Raw genomic sequence first — 22,007 nt, forward strand, 5'->3', positions numbered from 1 at the left:
TTTGAAAATAGAGCTTTCTGGGCTATGAACCACTAATGCCTCAAATTCCTTCTGCTATATTCTCCCATTAGGAAACCAAAGCCACCAAAATAGGGAAAAGAAAAAAAAAAGAGTATGGTAAACCTCATTAATGTCTTGCAAAAATGAATAAGTAAAATAACAGAGATGTGAAGAAAAAAAACGCATCTAAAGATATGATATTCTCTGTCTTACTGGTTTTTTTCCTTCCATCTTAGATAGAAGAGAAGAAGAAAAATAAGAAGAAGGAGATCAAGGAGAACAGTAAGGCTGAAATGCTTTACTTCAAATTCAGGGTCCATAATTATATTATTCTCTAAAATAATGGCTTTCAAATGCCACTACTATTTAGGCTGAGATACAAGGGAAATAAATGATATCATCATGGGGCTTAACTTTATTACATGTTCGTTTTATTAAATTTATGCACATTAGAAGCATAGGAAATTGCCAGCCTTTAACATTCACACAGATGCAAAGAATTATACAAAAAATACATCATCTTGAATCTTGGTCTTCAATTTATTTCCACAATTCCACAGAGCTTGTAAGGGGTTAAAAAAAATGTTCCTATCATTGAGATTTATAAACTGATTTCTATCATCCTTGGAATCACTAGTTACTCACACCACAGCCTGTGGCTGCCTGCAGCAACACATCAACACTTCCATGTATTTAATGCGGTATCTTCTTATTTGGGTATTATTTCTCATTAAACCAATCAGAAGAGGCTTCAAGGTAGAGAGGGGGAAGTGGGAGGTGAGAAAAGGGCAATTTGAGCCAAGAGAAACACCACACCCATTCCACATGGAAACCACAACCATGTATGGTCGCAGAGTGAAAAGGACTTGAGTGCCCAGTTAAGAGCTGGAAGGCAAAACACCAATGAGGTCCCTTCTGTGGAATTCAGTCTTTCACCTGAGGATAAAGGTTTTTGTAATTCTAAACAAAACTAAAATGAAAAGACATTAACTAAATACCAACGTGGATAGGACAGAGTTTCAGGATAAGCCCAAGCAAGCAACACAGCTGGTCCCAGGACAGCCGGAAATGAACCTCCTTCAGGTATAGAAAACAGAAGGAAAAGTGGAATTTTGCCTTTTCCCTTACCTATTATTCAGAAAGTGTCTACTACATTCCTAAAAGTAAAAATCTTTGTCTAACAGTTTTATAAAAAGAAAAACAGATCTTAAAACAATTGTTGCAGAAACTTCTTCCATTTCTGTTTCTAAAATAATTCAAAGCACTAATTTTTAAGATTTTTAATGAGAATTTGAATTATCATGAAATCTTACAGAAAACATGAATTGGTTCACGAGAATTAAAGAGGGTATACCCCCCAAGTTTTAACTCTCGAGGTCAATCAGAGTCCACAGGAGCTTAAATGAGGCTCATGGCCTGGACTGACTGTTTTTCTCCAAAGAAGCTACATATTAAGATGTATGAAGCCTGAGAGCCAACAGATTTTCACTCATCTATTTCTCAGTAGAATGTAAGTAGCACAATGTCTAGCTCAAAAAATACCTGTTGAATGCGTGCTAAACTAAAGAATAAAATATTCCCAAGGAAGGAATAACAGTGACTTCCACTTCACGCTCTGCCTAAGGTTAGACCTGATTACGTTACATAATACTATGTTTAAAAAAGTCCTGTTCACTGCAGCTTTATTTGTAATAGCCAAAAATTAGAAATAACCCCAGTGCTCTTCAACAGGTGAATGGTTAAACAAAATCTGGTACATCCATACCATGAGATACTATTAAGCAATAACAAGGAAAAACTCTTGATAGACACAACTTGAATGAATCTCAAGGCAATTGTGCTGAATGTAAAAAGGCCAATCCCAAAAGGTCACTACTGCATGGTTCTGTTTATATGACACTCTCGAAATGGCAAAATTATAGAAATGAAGAACAGATTAGTGGTTGATAGGGGTTAGGGATGGGGGCTGTGGAGGCAGAAGGGAGATGGGTGTGATTATCAAAGAACAAATGGAAAGAATCTGTGGTGATGTAACTGCTCGGTATCTGGCCAGTGATGGTGGATACATGTGATAAAATTGTATATATGTAATGAAATTGTATACAACTGAATACACACAGGCCCATGTGCACATACACACATTAGTACATGTAAAACTGGAAAAATCCATGCCAATATCTGAGTTGTGATATTATACTACAATTGTATAAAATGTTACCATAGGGGAAACTGGGTAAAGGATACACGGATCTCTGCACTTTTTCTTACAGCCTCATGTGAATCTACATTTATCTCAAAACAAAAAGATTAATTTAAAAACATTCTGAAGTGACCTCTCCTCTGCTACCATCAGCACTACCAATTTGAGAGTGTGTACATGTGTGTGCATGGCAGGTTGAGAGAGGGGGCAGCAACACATAAAATTTAACCACCTCCACAGAGCTCTCTATGGGGAGTATAGAGGCATCTCCAACTTCCTTTAAACTCCCAATGCACCAGTTGTTTTTCACATAATCTAAATTTTGCTCTTACATTAAAAACAAATATTTCAGGACTCTTACCTCCATATTGGGATAAAAGGTCATAAGACCCATGACAGCCCATGTTTTATACCTGTTTGATACCCTCTCAGTGCCTAGCATAATGCTCAACCCAGGAAAGAGCCTGAATAAAAGTGCTTTTAATAAATGGATAAGCAAATGAATGGATAGATGAACTTTCTCATCATAGTAGAACCAGATAAGCTGAAAATTCACAATGTTTTTGCTCCAATTTTCTCAACTTCAAAAGGTCAGTAATAGCTGTGCCCACCTGTCTCACAGGCCTGTGGAGAGGTTAAAGACCATCTCCATCTGAGCTTGCTGTAGTAGCAAGTACATACAGAGCTTTGTTTAGAGATCTGCACTAATTATTTCTTGTGTGTTCTTGTGCCAGCTAATTTCTCTGAACCTGAGATTTCTCATTGGTAAAATGGGGGATAATACTTATTTCTGAAAGGCTGCTATGTGAAGGAGACATGGTATTCATAAAAGGCCTTGCTCAACGTCAACCTCACTAAATGCTCAATAAATGTTTTCACCCTTCCATAGATATTTAAAGGAACTAGTGCTCACCTCATAGCTCAAAATGGCAGCCATTTCTTAGTAAGTTTACAGTTTTTTTTATAAATAAATAACCAGTGTTGTATTTATGTAGCATCTTCCTCTAAAGATCAAACTTTGCTTACATTTCCAATGGCAAAGTAGTGTGGACAAAGTAAATGTAGATAGAGGATGAAGTAAATGGGAAAAGACAAGTTCAAGTGGAAGATGACAAGGGCATTTGTGGGTAGCTGTTAGGACTGTACCGCAAGTCCTCTCCTGCTACCTCACTGCGGAAAGCAACTTGTCTTGGACTTGGTCTCCCCGATGGTTTCTTTCTTTTTTCTGTTTTTTCTTTTTCTTTTCCTTTTTTGTGTATTTTTATGGTATTTAGTATATTCATACCCACAGGCAGCCTAGATAGTAGAGGAAGACACCTGAAAAGTCTACTGACCTCTAAGAAAGGTGGGCTAGAGGTATGGAAAGGAAGGAGAAGAGGCCTCTGTTTATTTCCTCTGCTGTGAAAGCTACTTGTTCTCAGGAAATATCTACTACTTCCTCCTCAGGGCTGGGAATGCCCTAGTCTGTTCTTACCCAAGGGTGGTAACTTTTCCTCCAAGTGTGCAGCTGTCTGAAAATATATTTGCTCTTGATGTGTCACTGGGTCACGAGCAGTTCTCCAAGAAATACTTTACACATGGGTGTCTCTTGAGGCCAGGCAATGGAGATATTTGCTTACCCATGAAGCAGGGAGGGACAAACAGGGGATATGGTTCCAAGGTCCAGCTTTTAAAGACTATGCTAACCCAGTCAATTTGTCAGTCAACTACATTTTGAACCCTAACTATGTGCCTGGCCTCTCATTGAAAATGAGAAGGAATCATCCATGACCGACACACAGACGGTCCCCTCCCTTTATAGAGCTCATGGTCTCATTCTGCATACTCACATTTGGTTGCTTTACTTCTATTGTAATAATCTTGTGTGGCACACAGCACATGTGTCAAAGCAAAGGTCTCAAAAATAGAATATCATTCCACACATGTTCCCTATAACAAGCAGAAGAATACGAAATAGAGATAATATAAAGATATGTCCCTGTTAGAAAACAAAGGTTTGGCATATCTTGCAAATCTCAAAAAGACGAATGTGCTTTCCAGAAAAATAATACATTTTATTTATTTATATATTTATTTATCATTTTGCGATAGGGTCTCACTCTGTTGCCCAGACACAATCCTAGCTCACTGCAGCCTCGACCTCCTGGGCTCAAGTGATTCTCCCATCTCAGCCTCCTGAATAGCTGGGACTACAGGCATACACCAGCACACCTGGCTGATAGATAGATAGATAGATAGATAGATAGATAGATAGATAGATAGAGTAAAGACAGAGTCTCACTATGTTGCCCAGGCTGGTTTTGAACTCCTGGGTTCAAGCAAGCCTCTCGCCTTGGCCTCCCAAAGTGTTGGGATTACATGTGTCAGCCACCACCTCTGGCCGAATTATACATTTTTAAACCCTTATCAGTTGTATTCTCTACCTTTTTGATACAATTAACAATAGCATATACTTATTAAGTACTTACTATTTGCCAGGTACTATACTAAGCCCTATGTGCTAGGCACTATACTAAGCCCTTCAAAGAATCATCTCATTTAATCTTTTAAACAATCTTATGAGTGATGCACATATTATTATTCCTATTTTATTGATGAGGAAACTTCAGCTTAGAAAGAACAACGGATGTAAACCTAGGATCAACTGATTCCAAACAAATGTGGATCTGTACATTAAGCTGGAATATTATATGCTTGCTTGGTTTAGAGAGAAGGCCAAAGTTATGATTTCTATTATTGAAATAAGAATGTATACAGTATAGATCCTTCAAAACAGATTAGGTTGAACCACTATTAAATTGCCAATACAGGTTGAGTATCCTTTATCCAAAATGCTAGGGATCAGAGGTGTTTGGGATTTTTGGATTTTTTTCAGATTTTGGAATATTTGCATATATATGAGATATTTTGGGGATGAGACCCAAGACCAAACACAGATTCATTCGTTTCATATACATCTTATACACATGGCCTGAAGGTAATTTTATATAATTTTTAAATAATTTTGTACATGGAACAAAGTTTGTGTACACTGAATCATCATAAAGTGAAGATGCCAGGTGTGGAATTTTCCACTTGTAGAGTCATATCAGGGCTCAAAATGTTTTGGTTTTGGAGCATTTTGGATTTCAGATTAGAGATGCTCAACCTGTATACAACTGTTTTGACCTAAAGAAATGACAATTTCATTTGGTTCAACCTAATATAATATCAAGAGACAGAATGACCTAAGCCTAGCCCAAGCACAACCCCTGACTAGCTGTATGAATTTTAACAGTCACTTAACATTTCTAGACTTTGCTTGCTTTACTGAATAATATAAAGCATAACTATAAAAGTTAGACTGGATTTGTCTTTAGGTTCCCCAGCTCCATAATTATAAGAGAAGTGGGGAGAAATACAATTTATTTGTTCAGCAATTATTTATTAAGTACCTACAATGTGCCAGGCACTGTGCTTTCTCTCCCACTCCAGGTTCACCAGTATTTCAAAGACAGGCTCCCAGTAGCTTCCCATGATTCCAGGGATTCTACATGTTAGAAATAAAGAACAAACTTGAAGATTCTTGCTTGTCTGTTCAGGATAACTGCAATGTGCCCTATGCTGCTGGCAGCTCCTCCCAGATCACAATTCCACAGCAGAAGAGATAAACATAGGACCTGGAAACCACTTTAATGTGAAGAGATGAAGTGCAGCATAAGAAATGTTCATGTGAACAAATGTGTATCTTCCACTAAAAAAGAACTCTCAGTAGGCTGGGTGCGGTGGCTCATGCCTGTAATCCCAACATTTTGGGAGGCTGAGACCTCCCAAAACTCCTCACCTGGGGTAAGGAGTTTAAGACCAGCCTGACCAACACGGTGAAACCTCGTTTCTACTAAAAATACAAAAAAATTAGCCAGGATTGGTGGCGCACACCTGTAATCCCAGCTACTTGGGAGGCAGAGGCAGGAAAATTGCTTGAACCCTGGAGACAGAGGTTACAATGAGCCGAGATCACGCCACTGCACTCTAGCCTGGGCGCCAGAGTGAAAGTCTGTCTCAAGAGGAAAAAAAAAAAAAAAAAACTCTTAGTAAATATTCTGGCTCACAGTGACCTCTAGAAAAATATCTTACTTTACTTGTACCTCCCAGAAAGACGATTTAGACTTTTAACTTAAAAAAAAAAAAACAAAATTCCACAAAGAAAGAGCCCTCACTCAGCTTTGCTGGGTAAAGCACCTTAGCATCTAGCCACAATCTTTGCAGTGATTAAGGATTGGGAGTAGAGAGTTACAGAAAAATATCAAACAGCAAGTTCAAAGACACAAATTCAATACCTAGCTATGTGACTCACTAGCTTTGTGAGCTTTGACTTAACATTCAACCAGCCTCTGCCTCAGTATCTCATCCATATAATGAGCATTGGGATGATGAACTCTAAACATCTTTCCTGTTCTAAAGGTTAACCAGTTCCTTATCATCTAAGCTTTTACCATCTAACTGCCATCTGTTCCCTTTTGTACTATCCATTGTGAACACAGCAAACAGCTGTTTTCCAATGTGCCTGCAATAGCTCTTCAAATACGTACTTGAAGACTCTTATGACTGCCCACTTGACTCCCTCTCTTCTAACATAAGTCAATGGCCCAGATGGAGTCATGTGGTTAGCGAGATGTTTGGAATAACTCATGTGGAGTCATATGTCTAAACCTGGAGCCATAAGGAAGGGAATACATGCAGCAAAGAGCTGCTTGCTTTCTCAACATCTTGTAACTGAGAAAGGCCCATAACTCCCAATCTCATTTCCTGGGAATTCTACCAGCTGCAATAGGATTATAAAAGTTGCAAGAGAAAGGGATTAATAACCTTGATGTGCTGATGATCTAGCTGAGAAAACTGAACCTACACAAAGTATATAACTGATGAATTGTATAGAACAGATTATTACTATGTACTAAATTTGGGGATGTACCCAGTAAGAGTCACAGGAAATTAGACGAAAAAAAATGGTTAGATGAAGGGTATAGTCTGCTCCAGGGAAAGCCTGTTGCTCTATAGGAGGTTAGACTCTGAATCACTGAAGAGGACATGACTTACTTGGGAAACCATGACACCAACCCAGCCTCTAGTTGGGGGCAATCTTCAAATTAGGGGTGACCTGGGACTCTGCCAATAGAGTTCTCTCAAACCCACCCTAATGGGATAGTTTAGAATAGACTGTCTGACAGGGCAGTGGAGACAATTGCAAGCCAAATGTCACTTGACCTTTCTGTGTTCTAAGTCAATGATGTTCATTTCTCTCTTAACCTGTAGAGTAACTTTCTAGCCCATTTAATGCAAACCATCTCTGAATGGGGCTCCTATGAAATGTGTCACTTTGAAATTGCAGAAAGTTATTTTTTCTTCTTTAAACGAGTACTCTTTGGAAACAATAAACCAGTAAGTAAAAATAATTCCAGAAAAGAAATCATAGAAGCAAATGATTAATAAATACCACCTCTACCTAAGATTCTTAGTTTCAGAGCTTTGTTTTTTTTTTAAGTTTATTTATGTATGTATTTATTTATTTTAATTTTATTTACTTTTTTGAGATGAAGTCTCTTGCTTTTGTCACCCAAGCTGGAGTGCAATGGTGCAACCTCCGCCCACAGCAACCTCCATCCCCAGAGCCCAAGCGACTCTCCTGCCCCAGACTCCCGAGCAGCCGGGACCACAGGTGTCTTCTTTATTTCAAAATACATACACCTATAAGGCAGGAAATAATTTGAGAACTGTTATAATATTTTATGCTTTAAAGATGAACAGTTTTCTTTTTCCTGTTCAGGGACTTTGAATTACAAAATTTCTCAAAGAGGCAGACATGGAGAAAAGTTTCAGCCACCTCAAATTCTGATAACATCCATGAAATTTAATTTGAGATATTTCATAACCAATATTTTATAAACTTGTCCTTAAAAATGAAGGGCATGCTCTCAACACTTTCTGACACGGAAATTGTTCCAACAGACAAAGAAATAGGCATATCCATGGTTAAAATCTCACAGCTGTCACATTGTTTAGTTCTGCACAAATGAAAAATCCTATTACCCAAAAAAGGTTGGAGACTCTGTAGCTGTAATTTGGCAAGCAATTGCATTTTCAGTCATACCCTCCCTCATACAGATATGAACCCTAGAAAATATTTAATTAAACATAACCATGCGGTCTGAAAACTAAGTCAAAATAAGAAGTTAATGTTTTGCCATCTTTAATGTTGTTATGCAATTCATTAGAGAAAAGAGCACACAATCCCTCAATCCCCAACCTCCAAAGATTCAAAAGAGCAGATTCCGTTTTGTTTGTTTTTTTTCTTATAGAGACAGGGTCTCACTATGCTGCCCGGCTTGGTCTTGAACTCGTGGGCTCAAGCAACTCTCCTGCCTCAGACTCCCAAAGTGCCAGGATTACAGGCATAAGCCACCTTGTCTGGCCAGATTTAATTTTTTTTTTCATTTTCTTTTCTTTTCTTTTTTTTTTTTTTTAGAGACAGGGCCTCTTTCTGTCACCCAGGCTGAAGTGCAACAGCACAGTTATGGCTCGCTGTAACTTCAAACTCCTGGGTTTAAGCAATCCTCCTGCCTGAGCCTCCCAAGTAGCTGAGACTAGAGGCACATGCCACTACACCCAGCTAATTTTTAAATTTTTTTTTCTAGAGACAGGGTCTCCCTATGTTTCCAGGGTGTTTCAAACCTCAGGCCTCAAGTGATCCTCATACCTTGGCCTCCCAAAGTGCTGGGATTACAGTCATGAGCCACCACGCCCAGTCAGATTTAAATTTTAAAGGACAACAGAACAAATAATAAAACCTCCCACTTTCTCAAGGTCACAAAAGAGACTTTCACATCATCAAACTCAAAAGAATCCAGATTCTCAAATGGGTATCACATCTCTCCATGAATTGTCCCCTGGTAAGGAAACTTGCATTTATCAAGACTTTTCTGCTTGCTTGGGCTTGATTTCTACTATTTGTCTGGTATTTGAGGGAAGAAAAAAAAATCATTATATGGCTGGGGAAGTAAAGGAAGTAAGTCTCAAACATGAATTTGAATTTGTATTTCTTTCTGAAAACAAAAGTTTTTATTGGAGGTTTATATAGAAGTAAAAGAAAAGCAGAATTTCCAGGAATTGCTCCAGGAATTCATGGAAAGTGGATCCATTCCTCATTTTTTTTCTAATAAAGAAAACCAAGAAAAAACTATAAAGAGATAGTCTTTCAAAATGCCTAGGTTCCCATTCCTTTACAATATCACTAAGGAGAAGTTAAGTGGCTGTACTTTGATCTCCACATTTATATTTCAGAATTATTGCCTACTGTGTGACCTTGGGCAAGTTACTTAGCTTCCTCACTGGTAAAATATCTACTTAAAATTGTGTTATAAGGATTACATGCACTTGTATGTATAAAGGACTTAGTCTGGCATGAGTCCATAGTGAACCTTGTATTAGCTGTAATGCTTATATTAGCTAATATAAGTATTAGCTGTTATTATTACCACCACCACCGTTAAATTTATTTTCAGCCTCCCAAATAAAGTCACATCGCCCCAAGGAATAATGTTTGCGCTTTATTTTCTGAAATGATGATGGCCTGGCTCCAGGCTCACCATCAGATCTAAAACAAACTGAACCCTCTCAGCCAGAGCACACTAATGTGAACTGGGGTCTCAGCTGCTCTGTGATTTGGGCAGCAGAAGAGGCCAGATACTTAGGCCCAGTAGCCTGAGTTGCACTCATTTAACAAATGTTAATTGTGTCCCTAGTCTGTGCCAGGTAGTGTAGCAGGTGCTGAATTTATTTGCTTATGATCAGCACTTTCACTGTATTCTCTAGAGCCCAAGGCTGTGTTTTTGTTTTGTTTTGTTTTGTTTTTTTGTTTTTTGGGTTTTTTTTTTTTTACTATAATGTGCTGCTTATGTTAAAAAAAGAAAAAGTTACATAGGAAACATTTTCCAGGATGAAACTAACAAGAATAGTAAAAGCCACTCCAAACCATCTATTTCTATTTTCTTCCTTATATTTCTACAGTATAAAAATTTTCACCTACTTTTAAAATTTGATAAAGCAGATTATTCCCAGATGAGTTTTTGCCAAATATCTACAAGAAAGGATGACTTTATGTGAGCTGGCTCTGAAATAAGCAAACTGACAGAGCAGGCCACCACTCCCCTTCCCTCACATCTAACAAACTGCAAATAGTGCTGGGAATCCCACAGGACTCAGGAAAGGTAACACACAAGCACAGAGCATACACATAAGCCAGGGGAATCTCCCGCTGTAAAAACTCTGGGTAGGCACCAGAAGCTTAAACTTCTTCATAGAAGAGCCTTAACATTCACCGAGGCTCAGGTAAGATTTAACCACTTATATAAGAACTGACCTAATGATTATTATTTTATGAAGTTGCATCATTGTGTTCAGGCAGCACAGGGAAGAAAAAGAGCACAGACTTGGGAGTCAGGCCTGAGCTTGAATTCCAGGGCTACTACTTAAAAGCTGTGAGACTCTGGGCAAATATTTAACTTCCCCAAGTCTAATTTGTCTTATCTAGGTTATATGGCATCAAATTTATACCTTTGAAGATCTTTGTAAGAATTAAAAGGATAATTCATGTTAAACACCTAGCTGATATCTGACATACTGTAGAAACTTAACACGATATATGCTCTGACCACCTCTTATTTTGGGGCAGGAAAAATGTCCGAAGAACTCCTCCCCTGATTTAGAGAAATAATGAAAGTGAATCCGAGGCAAGTATTGCCCCTCATTTTTCTAAGAGTCTAATTCTGATAAGTGATATTTTCAGGACTCTGACAGTACCTGAGATATTATGAAAATGCAACCAAACCTTCTCCAATAGCTCTTTGTCCCCCAGATTTTACAGTGGGCAATCAAGAAGACTTCAACTTTCTCCTGCAGAGCACCATGAGCTTTGGAACTGGAGCCCACATCCTCTCAGCTCCTCTGTTCTAGTCTCTTTCTATCCAAATCCCAAATGCACCTTCTAAAAAAAAAAAAGATCAACCGTTTCGCTCCCCACAATCTATACATAGGATGGCACAGAGTGAAAGTACGCAATTTGCCTCAACTTCTTTTCATTCACTCAGTAGTATCTGTCAGGTCTGAGGCTTGATTGATATATACTTTAAAATGAACTTAAATATATCAGGAAGCTGAGAGACTTTATAGTTCTTATATTTCCCAGGGTCTAGGTTTAAAATCAAAAGGATGGAATTTGGGCTCATGCCTGCAATCCCAGCACCTTAGGAGGCCAAGGCTGGAGGACTGCTTGAGCCCAGGCATTCAAGAGCAGCCTGGGCAACATAGCAATACCTCATCTTTATAAAAAAAAATTTTAAATGATCCAGGTGCAGGGGCATGTAACTGTAGTCCTAGCTACTCAGAAGCCTGAGGCAGGAGGATTGCTCAAGCCCAGGAGGTCAAGGCTGAAGAGCTAGGACTTACAGGTGTGCAGCTCAAACTGACCATATTACTCTGGGCAAGCTATTCAATTCTTCTGAATTATAGTTTCATCAGCTGTGGAAACTAATAATACTTCCTAGCTTATAGGATTATTTTAGCATTAAATGATATTATATATGAAAACATTTTGAAAACTGTAAAGTTCTATACAAATGTTATATTAGAAAATGTCAGTCTTTTTTGGCCAGGAGCAGTGGCTCACACCTGTAATCCCAGTGCTTTGGGAGGCTGAGGTGGGAGGATCACTTGAGGTCAGGAATTCTAGACCAGCCTGGCCAACATGATGAAACCCCATCTTTACTGAAAATACAAAAATTAGCTAGGCATGGTGGCAGGCATCTGTAATCCCAGTTACTTGGCAAGCTGAGACACAAGAATCATTTGAACCCAGAAGGCAGACATTGCAGTAAGCTGAGATCACGCCACTGTACTCCAGCCTGAGCGACAGAGTGAGACTCCTTTCAAAAAAAAAAAAGAAAGAAAGAAAGAAAAGAAAAGATAAAAGAAAACATGTGATCTAATAAAATCTTAAGAAGTCTGTGTTTATACACAGCTTCCCCAGCTGGCCATACCCCACCTGGCCACTCATCTATCTCACAGCACACCTTAGTCTATACTCACTGATCTCAAGACCAGAAAGTTGTTGTTGTTGTTATTGTTGTTGCTGCTGCTGCTTGAGAAGGAGTCTCACTCTGTCACCCAGGCTGGAGTGCAATGGCACAATCTCGGCTCACTGCAACCTTTAACTCCCAGGTTCAAGAGATTCTCCTGCCTCAGCCTCCCGAGTAGCTGGGATTACAGGTGCACACCACCACGCCAGCTTTTTTTTTTTTTTCATTTTCAATAGAGATGGGGTTTCACCATGTTGGCCAGGCTGGTTTTGAACTCCTGACCTCAAGTGATCCACCTGCCTCAGCTTCCCAAAGTGCTGGGATTACAGGCATGAGCCACTGCAACTGGCCTATACCCACTGATCTCAAGTTCAGTGTTTTTTGTGAGCCCTCCCATTCCCTGTTCATTTTCAAACAAATGGATCATTACAGCTTCTGACACTCTCAAAGTTCAAAATGTTAAAGCTTGACACTTATTTCTAAAAGGTGAAATCTGATTTGGTTTATGGAATGACAAAAAAACCGTGAAACTTTCTTAAGCACCCTCTTCACATGCCTAAATACATAGTCTTGAGAAATGGGCCCTTCTCTTATGTAAAGATCAATAACTTCTCAGAGTCTTTAATATCTTCAGAGTCTTAGCCAAAAACAAACCAAAAATAAACAATTGGCTTCACATATGTGGCATTTCATGGTGTGCTGAAGGGATCTCCAAGTCCAGTCCCAGGTTTGATGATTCACTAGGATAACTCAACAGGACAACATATAGTCATATTCACAGCTATGACTTATTACAGTGAAAAGATACAAAGCAAACTCAACAATGGAAAAAGGTGCATGGGATGAAGTCTGGATAAAACCAGGTGGGAGCTCCCATGGGTCTTCTCCAAGAGGAGTCACACTGGACACACAAGTTGTGACAATGCATCTGAAATGTTACCAACCAGACAGTTCATTAGAGATTCAGTGCCCAGAGTTTTTAATGCCCAGAGGGGACAAGTCATGTAGGCACCCCTTCCCTGGCATGTACCCAAATTCCAGACTCCCAGAAGAAAAGCAGGTGCTCAGCATAAACCATATTGCTTGCACAAACAGTTTAGGCACAGTGAGCTACTCCTATCATTTAGATTTGTGGGAATCCTCCTGAAATCCAAGTTCCTTAATGCCAGCCAAAGGCCAACTTGCAAGCAGGCCTTTCTATGGATAGGCAGTTTCACACCCACTATGTTAATTCTTTTCTGCACTCATGAGAATAAAAAGCCAAATATCTAAATAATTGATAACTGCCCACTGACCACTAAATTCTTACAGCCAATCAATGTACTGAAAACCTTAAACAGACAGTGAACGTAACTTAGGACTTTAAAATACATTCATTTAATACACTTGTACTATCTCAGCCTCTGGGCTTTGGGCATTAAGGAAATAATAAGTTCCTTTAGTCCCAGCACTCTAAGAACTTTTGTAACAAAAGGGAAGATAAGATGAGGACATAGAGAATGATAACACACAGTGGTATGTGATGATGGCCATAAAAGAGGTATAAGCCAAACATTAAACCAGTTAAAAGAGGGAAAGAAAACTTCCTGCCATGATGAACCAGGAAGATTTCAGGAAGAATTAGCATAGAGCTGCAGTTTTAAGAACAGCTAGGATTTCAGAGTTCGAAACAGGGTTAGGAAAAGCTCAACAAAAGGGACTAAAAGTCCATTAAAAAGTCCAATCTCCTTAATGACATGTACAACACTCTTCACGATCAGTCTGCTGCCTACTTCACTGGCCTCAGCTCCTGCCAGCCTTGCCTTGAACATGAAACCGTGCTCGCCATACTATTTCCCAGCCTTTTGACCTTCTAATTCCTATTCACCCAGGTCTCCTCTCAAATGCCACCTCTTCCAGGAAGCCCTACCTTGGCACTTGATCTCCCTTCCCTCTTACCACCTCACCTCCTTCCTCTGTGTTCACATCTGACTATGAACATCACACTGAGTGGTAATTACAGACATCTATTTTCCCCACTGGACCCTCAGCCTAAAACAATTTGACACACAAACATAGAAAACACTCAGTGAGCATCTGTCAAATAAATTAACTCTTGTCTCTAAATCTGATATTCTTCCCACTAAAGCATGCTTCCCCTTTTATCAACAAATGTTCACTGTTTAATAATAGTTCAAAGAGAATAGCAAGAGATTTTCTGTAAAGATCAATCATACCATACTGAAGTATTAAACTAAGCTCACACCCTTGGTCACTGCATCTACAGGTAGTGATGCACACAAACATACCCTCGAGGACCTGACCATTCCCACACACAGTTCATCAGTTTTGGTGCTTTGATCTCAAAGGAAAGAGACCAAACCAGAATCTATCAAACGACTAGACTGAGACTTGACTAACAAAGTGAAAGGGCTTGAGGATTGGCACATGAAAGAGTCCAGGTTCGAAGGTCTAACATTCCAAAAGCCCAATGTAGGATGTCTCCAAGAGTTGCCTGGGTTTCTGCCGCCCAGGCTGGAGTTCAGCAGCACAATCATGGATCACTGCACCCTTCATCTCCTAGGCTCAAGTGATCCTCCCACCTCAGCCTCCTGAGTAGCTGGGACTACAGGTGTGCGCCAACATGCCCTGCTAATTTTTTTCTTTTTTTTTTTTTTGTAGAGATGGGGTCTTGCTATGTTGCTCAGGCTGGTCTCAAACTCCTAGGTTCAAGTAATCCTCCTACCTTGGCCTCCGAAGCTGCTCAGATTATAGGCATAAGCCACCATGCCTGGCCCCCAGGAATTCAAAATGTACAACTTACTCCCTATGCACTGAATGTCAGCCCAAGACTTGCTTTTAGTTCCTGGCTGCTCAGAGGGTGGACTTGGGGAAAGTATGCCAGAGAAGAAAAAAAAAAAAAACACCACATCCACTCACTTCACTCCTCACTTCCTCACACACCAAGCAAATACCTATGCTTAGTTCCACAGTAGGGTCACATCTGTCCCCTGCAGAATCTGACCGGTAGAGCCACGTCTCCTCCACACCCTTGGCTCCTGGCCACACATTAATAGTTCATGTGGAGATGCAGGTGACTGTCTTCACATTGAGGCACCTCTAGTAACCAAGGCTAATCTCCCCAGTGGCTTTCCCCAAGGGACCCAAAGTAATGTCACGTTTTCCCTCTGGCCTGGATAAAGCAGACAACTATCAGGAAAACATAAACAAAGGTCTACAAACACAGAAACACACATCTATGTGTACCTGGGTCTGATCCTGACTGCTTAGGGAGAAGGGCCACCTAGCTTCTTGCCATTTCCCATAGATGATAGTTTTGCAGTCTGAGCCTCTCTGCTCCTCCCCCTAAGAAACTCAACAGCTGCTAACCACAATAGTGCATGCTAAGCACAAGAAATTCTACAAAGCACTAACCAAATTCAGCATGCGTTAGGCGTCAACTATCCCTAGAATCTTAAACTCAATTCTGGAGATACACAAAGGGGCCTTAAACATATTTTTTTTTTTTTTATTCAAGCTTCAGTCATTTTGCCAGAAACACACCTGGTCCTTTGTTGAAAAGTGGTAAATATGCTTAACTCAAGGTAAGACATATTTATATTTTTGGAATAATTTGGCTCCGATGTGATCCAGTCCATAAATTAGTATATAGAGTCACCATTTTCCAACACATTATGTGCTTTCCTATAGAAGTCTTGAATAGCAGCACCACCTCTACAAGTACCATTATCTTTTACCAAAAAAGTTTTAATATATGTTATCTCCTTTGTACACACAAGTGCCAACAAGTATGCCAATCAACCCCAAACCCATCTTTCACACTGCAAGCAGTGTTATTATCATAAAGAGAAATTTCATTATCTCACTCACAATATTGAGAAACTTCAAATACAAAGGGCAGCCTCCAAGATAAAGGGTAAGATTGTAGCCTCATTTCACCTTTGGTCTTTGATGAAACTCCACTACATTAGCAGCGCCACCAACCATAACTTACCTGCCCTGGGTGCCAACTCAGTAGTCTCTTCCTGTTCTTTTTATTTTTTTTTTTTTGAGAAGGAGTCTTGCACTGTCACTGGAGTGCAATGGCACGATCTTGGCTCACTGCAAACTCCGCCTCCCGGGTTCAAGCAATACTCCTGCCTCAGCCTCCAGAGTAGCTGGGATTACAGGCACCCACCACCTTGCCCGGCTAATTTTTTGTATTTTTAGTAGAGATGGGGTTTTACTATGTTGGCCAGGCTGGTCTTGAACTCATAACCTTGTGATTCGCCCACCTCGGGCTCCCAAAGTACTGGGATTACAGGCACGAGCCACTGCGCCCAGCCTCCCCGTTCTCTTAGTATCCCTTCTCTCCCTGCCTCCGTGCCTTTGAACTTGAAACATCCTTCAACATTTCCTCCCCACCACACTTTCTTTTCTTCTTTTTCTATATATATATATATATTTTTTTTTTTTTTTTTTTTAGCCGGAGCCTTGCCCTGTTGCCCAGCTGGAGTGCAGTGGCATGATCTCTGCTCATTGCAACCTCTGCCTCCCAGATTCAAGTGATTCTCCTGCCTCAGCCTCCCAAGTAGCTGGAATTACAGGTGCCCACCAACAGGCCCAGCCTCCCAAAGTGCTATGATTACAGGCATGAGCCAATGCACCTGGCCCTCAGTCTCTTCTTAACCTAGCAAACTCCTACTCAGCCGTAGGTCTAGCTTATCTGTCACCTTCCTACTTTCCCTGGCAGTTGCTCTCTCAGCAATCTCACAATAAGCTGCATGCATTTCTACTAGAACACTCACCACACTGTACTGTAAGTACTACTTCACCATTGTCACCTTCAATAGCCAAGAGGAAGGGAAGGAAAGAGAAGGGAAGAGAGGAGAGAAAGAGAAGGGAAGAGAGGAAAGGAAGAGAACTGACATTTATTTAATAGTGACTCTATGCAAGACACAAAGTCAGAGGCGTTAATATATTCATTACTCCATCTTGTGAGAAAATGAATGCAATTTTTTCAGAAAAGGAAATTGAGACTCCTACCCCCAAGAAACTCAAAAGCTGCTAACCACAGTTAAGTTAGTTGCTCTATAACACAACTAGTAAGTGGATTCATGTTTAAATTCAAGCTCATCTGATTCCAAAGCCAAGTTTATTTCCACTACAAAGTGGCCTCTATGGGAAACATGGACACTAGCCGGAAACATCTTTTTAACCATAACCCCTCTCCCATCACCTTGTTGGCCACTATGCTACATAACTCTGGCTTCTGACCTTCCACCTATGATTGCACCTCAAAATCATCTGCTATAACCATCAGACGGCAAGGTGTTGCTAGGATTCTGGAAAGGACACAGTGAATACATTTGCAGAAAGGTAGTAGGATACTATTTTTAAAAGGTTCAAGAACGCATATTATAAAGCTGTAAAAATGTGTCATATTTAAGTGGTCCTGCTAGGACAACTCATATAAAAATTCTTTATCTTTATAAAATCCTCATATCATGTACAACATGAAGATCAACTTCATTTCCACTCAAGTTCTTCAGTATATTCCCTCTCACTTATCAAGCTGTGATGCCCCAAAATAAACTGTAGTTAGGGTCTTCTTGCCAGTTCTCCACAGTATTTCAGTTGCTCTAGTCCCGGGTGGTGCTACTTCATAACTGCAGGAATAAGTGGCTGACTCCTCAGGCCATGGAGCATTGGGAGAACCCTGTTGTTTTTCCTGGAAGATTATGTCAAGCCCATCATTACATCTCTATGGTAACAGAAATATCCCGGGTTTTCTGGAATCGTCCTAGTTTTGAATATTTATAATCTGTTTCAAGACTCGTGACAAACACATGTCTTAACACAGGATTCAGTAAGCATGAATACAACATCTTTCCTTTAAAGAACTCCCCCAAAAGAGGCAATACTGGGTTGTGAAAAGAGCACAGGTTTTCCAGTCAAAGTAACCTGGGCTCAATTGTTTGTTTGGCCATTTACTACCTCTGTGACCTTGGGCAAAGGACTTCTCTGTGCTTCCATTTCCTCATCAGTAAAGTGGATAATTATCACCTACTTTAGAGAGTAGTCCTGCCAATTAGAGGAACAAGGATATAGCAAAGACTGACACAGAGTATGTACTCGATAGATAATGGACACTCTGTTTATTCTGTTATTGTTATTTGTAGCATCCCTAAAAGGAATGGAAAAGAAAGATACCATTTTTGCTCTTCTAAGTAAAGGACTATAAATTATGTGATTTACCTGTATTCAACTTCCTAAATGCAACACTTCAGTTACTACATTCCAGGTGGTGTTGATTCTTAAATAGTATACTAAGTTGCTGACTCATCACTTTGTAGTCTGGTGTCACCCTCTAATACTTCCTGAAATACTTAAACTTTATTAATTATTACTATCTCTGTGTAACAAAATTTTCTAAATTTTTGCAACAAGCCCATTTTCAAGGGTTATCCTGTGTAGTCGAAACACTATCCCAAGCTATGTACCCTCATTCTGCATCTAGAACTCACTTTACAGCTCCGTGATTTCATGAACAGAAGAGTAGAATACAAGTAGGGTACAGATAGCATACAATCGTATCAGATTATCTTCCAATGATCCAAGGCATGGGCTCTGGAATCAGACTGCCTGGATTCAAATCTCTGTTGTTCTTCTTATTGGCTGTGTCACCTTGGACAAGTTATTTAATTTATATGGGCCTCAATTTCCTCATCATAAAATAGAAACAATCATAGTACCAAAAATAGTATCAGTAATAGATTATTGTGAGGATTAAATAAATTGATGTAGGTACAGTGCTTGGAATACTGCCTGGTACATAGTAAGTGCTCAGTAAATGTCACACATCCTCATCATTCCCTTGTCTCACAGGGTTGGAAAAAAACAGTCTGAAGCAATTAGACATGATACAGTGTGTTACATTAGCAACCAAAAATACCAGATCAGGTAAAATACCTTTAAAATAACTGAAGAAAATGAATCTACCTAACCAGTTACTATCTCTAGGTGCCATAATAGCAGTAGATCTATCGTATTTGCAGATTGAATGCCTGTGGCTCCAACTATTCATAACTTACCTTGAAGATGTCATGTAGAAATTGTAGTTAAATCAATAGTAGCACCAGATAGGAATGAGGTGGTGAGTCCTTGGCTGGTAAGTCTTTGGTCAATCACTCAGCAACAGCATCTCAATCTGTTTTTGCTGGTTTTCACTAAATACAGAACCATATTTAACCCTCTAAACAATCTTGTAAAACAAATCTGATCTTGTAAAACAAATCTTATAGACACATGGAGGGAATTATATGCTATGACAATAGTTGCAGTCTTGGGGATAGCAAAGATCTCAGGATGAAAACCCTGAACATGTTCCAAAACAGCAGAACTGAAACAACCCTAGACTATAACTAAAAGAAAAGGGGCTGGGTGTGGTGGCTCATGCCTGTAACCCCAGTGTTTTGGGCAGCCAAGGTGGGAAGACTGCTTGAGCCCAGGAGTTCAAGACCAGCCTGAGCAACACAGTGAGATTCCATCTCTAAAAAAAAAAAAAACAAAACTGAAAACCCAAACCTTTTATAAAACTCAAATGACTAGTCTAAAACCAACAGTGGTAAAGAATCTGCCCTAAGAAATCTAACACACTACAGCTCAGCCTTGCTCCCAACACAGATCACTGGCAGCGGGAATGGGAATTGTCAGGGAATAGATTTGACTGAGCAACTTAGCTTGGCCTGGGATCCAGCCCATGCCCTCAGCCTCACAGCCCTGTGTTTTAATCAAGTGACTCAGCCAGAGGCAGGAGAGCCCAGGCGCCTGTGGCTGGGAGGGATGGCAGCACAAAACACATCTGTCTAATCAGAAGCTAGTGGCGCTGGCATCCATTCTGTCAAGACTTACAGTGAAACAATGCTTCTGCAAAGGAAAAAAAGAAACTTATATTCACTCAGAAATCAAGTGATGCCTTTCTTCCCCTCTCTAACTCAGAAGGCAAATATGTGGAATTGTTTGCTAGGTCTTATATCCACCTACCCCCAAATATTTCCTGATGCATTTATAGAAAGAGGACAACTTATCTAGGAATAATAAACCAAACCTATACTACTAGTTACAAAGTGTTTAGAAAGTATAACATTAGGAAATGCTCTTATTTTGACTTCTTTTATCTCAATCATCAATACAAGGGATGACACATAAGAAAGTGTTTTTGTAGTTTGCAGGTAGTTCACATATGTGAAGAAGTCACTGCAGTCATCTGAGGACATTGCACCACATTTCAGCAGAGTGATTCATTCATTCTTTTATTTGTTCATTTACTAATTAATTTAAAATACTTATACTAAGTTCCCATTGAGTGCCAGGAACAGTGCCAGGCTATGTGGATACAGAAATAAACCACAAAGTCTAAGTCCTCAGGAGCTCAATCTTTTCCCAAATTGTTCTTTTCATCTCCATCCTATTCCAACCACAGCTGCACGTCTCTTTGCTCCCTTTTTCCTTCTCTTTCTCCCCCTCTCCAGGTCTGAGCCACTTAAGAGTGAGGTCATGTGCTTCTCCCACATTCTGCAAAAGTTCTAGCACAGGTCCAAGTGCCCAAATGGGCACTAGGGAAAAATACTGTATTTAGTGACTTAAGAGGCAAATATTTAGTGAAACACATGGCTTTATTACCATTTTTTAAACCTGTTTTCATTATACTGTATTTCTGCCAACCTACCTTCCCCCAATTCTCTCAAAGCAGTTCTCCTAACAATCTCAAGAGGTTACAGATTAGTAACAACAAGTAAATGAGCAGAAACCACTCTCCTCTCAATGATCTGTAGATCATGTGTCCCGCATGAGGGCAGTCAATAGAGGAGACCCTTAGAAAATAAGGAGGAGGCATCAAAAGCTTGAAGCAACAGAAAGTGGAAACATTTTCTGACATCTGATTCATCTGGATGTGGAAATTCTCTACCAGACTTCAACTTGTAACCATGAATAGAAAATAACCCAGAATCAGATTTTTAAGACTGGAAGGAACCTTATCTGGTCCAACTCTCTAACTTTATAAAGAAACCAAGGCTCAGGGAGAAAGTGTGACTAAACCCAGATTGCAGATTGTCTTTGACAGATGCAGAAGTTGAAACCAAGCCACCTGCCTCCCAATGCAGGGCCCATTGTCTCCTTAGAGCAGCCAGGAGCACAGCACATGCCAAAGAGCAGTCCTTGAGGCAATGGCTACTAGCACTCACATGCCCCCATGGGTACACTGCCTTTCCAGTTACTTTCATTGCTTCCTCCTAGCAAGCCTCTGCCTTGCTTAGGGCAACTCAAGACAGCTCCCAGGAGCTCTGAGACTCCCTGTGTAACTGAACAACAACTCCCTCGAGTGGGAAGCCTGCTTTCATTCTATAAAATGGGACTATCTTCTGTCCTCTTCTGTTCAGGATTGTGATGAAGATCAATGAGATACTAGCCACCAAGGAAACCTACATTCTTTGAAGAAAACTTGAGTCCTAATAGAGCATTTATATCATAATTAAGTCCTACTAATACCAAGAGTTGGATTCCAGAATTTTATAAAGACTGACGTTTTTATTGCCTCTATGTTTAAACATTTTAAAAATATTAAGAGCAGGGGGGCACCCAAGATGGCCGAATAGGAACAGCTCCAGCCTCCAGCTCCCAGCGTTAGCGACACAGAAGATGGGTGATTTCTG

The 22,007-nt window shown here is 40.0% G+C and overlaps 1 protein-coding gene across 47 annotated transcripts in view; it reads right to left on the minus strand.

The window, feature by feature from the left end:
- The window catches only part of SYTL2 (synaptotagmin like 2), a 161,766-nt gene that overhangs the window by 89,381 nt on the left and 50,378 nt on the right, over positions 1-22,007 (minus strand). For 2 of the 47 annotated variants that reach the window (XM_077964141.1, XM_077964126.1), the window contains exon 2: positions 19,386-19,520. The exons of the other annotated variants lie outside the window; for them this stretch is intronic. The gene's annotated coding sequence lies outside the window, so the exon portion shown is untranslated. The remainder of the gene's footprint in view (positions 1-19,385; positions 19,521-22,007) is intronic. 47 annotated transcript variants of the gene reach the window in all.

This window comes from Macaca mulatta, chromosome 14 (assembly GCF_049350105.2).
Source record: "Macaca mulatta isolate MMU2019108-1 chromosome 14, T2T-MMU8v2.0, whole genome shotgun sequence".
Taxonomy (NCBI): domain Eukaryota; kingdom Metazoa; phylum Chordata; class Mammalia; order Primates; family Cercopithecidae; genus Macaca; species Macaca mulatta.